Here is a 1140-nt window from a genome sequence, read left to right as displayed (position 1 = left end):
GGACTGATTCGGTGACTGGGGTAATCGGGATGGGTGTGTCAGAGGCAGTGCGGTTGGCGCAGGATAGAGCAGGGTTTAGGGCTGTTGTGCATAGGGCCGCTATGAGTTGTAAACGACTCGAAGGCACTTAATAACAACAACAATCAGATGTGTCATTACCAAGTATTATTCTCAGTCTGTGGCTTTTTACCCTGTTGGAAAAGTTTTTGAAAATGCATAGGGATTTGATTTGTAGAAGGTCCCATTAATTTATTTTATCCTTTTCTGTTTGTAGATTTTTCAGGATACTTGGAAGACTGTTTATGTTGTGGATTAAGACTTCTAGAGTTCTTTCAAGCTTTTCTTTAATGAAATTCATAGTCCTTGGTTTTAGTCCTAGGTCCATGATCCATTTTGAGTCAGTTTTTGTGTACGGAGTGAGGTGTGGATCTTGCTTGAGTTTTCTGCAGACAGTTTTCCAATTTTGCCAACACCATTTGTTAAAGAGGCTGTCATTTCCCCACTTAACTGATTTCATCTCCTTGTCAAAAATCAATTGACCATAGGTAGATGGGCTGATATCTGGATTCTCAATTCTATTCCATTGATCTATGTCTCTGTCATTGTACCAGTACCACACTGTCTTGACCACCATGGCAGTATAGTAGGATTTGAAATCAGGGAGTGAGATGCATCCTACATTGTTTCTCTTTTTAAGGAGTGGTTTGTTTATTCGGGTCCTCTTTCCATTCCAAATTAAATTGGACATTGCCTTTCCCATCTCGGTGAAGAATGGAATTCGTATTTGTATTGAGATTGCATTGAGAGTGTAAATTGCCTTTGGTAGTATTGCCATTTTCACAATATTGAGTCTTCCTATCCAAAAGCAAGGAATATTCTTCAATTTCCCCAGGTCCATTTTTGTTTCTTGTAGTAATGTTTTGTAATTTTTCTTTGAATAGATCCTTTGTGCTTCTGAGTATTTAATCTTGTGATTAGGTCTTGCAATGGGTATTGTTATTCATAGCTCTGGTTCTGTACTCTCTTTTTCACTGTAAAGAAATCCAACTGATTTTTGTATGTTGATCTTGTATCCTGCCACTTTGCTGAAATGGTCAACTATGTCCAGTAGTTTTCTTTCTGAGAAGAAGCTTCTGAAAG

Source organism: Elephantulus edwardii, unplaced genomic scaffold, assembly GCF_000299155.1.
Source record: "Elephantulus edwardii isolate Elephantulus edwardi_28Jun2011 unplaced genomic scaffold, EleEdw1.0 scaffold00491, whole genome shotgun sequence".
Taxonomy (NCBI): domain Eukaryota; kingdom Metazoa; phylum Chordata; class Mammalia; order Macroscelidea; family Macroscelididae; genus Elephantulus; species Elephantulus edwardii.
This window is presented reverse-complemented; position numbering follows the sequence as displayed.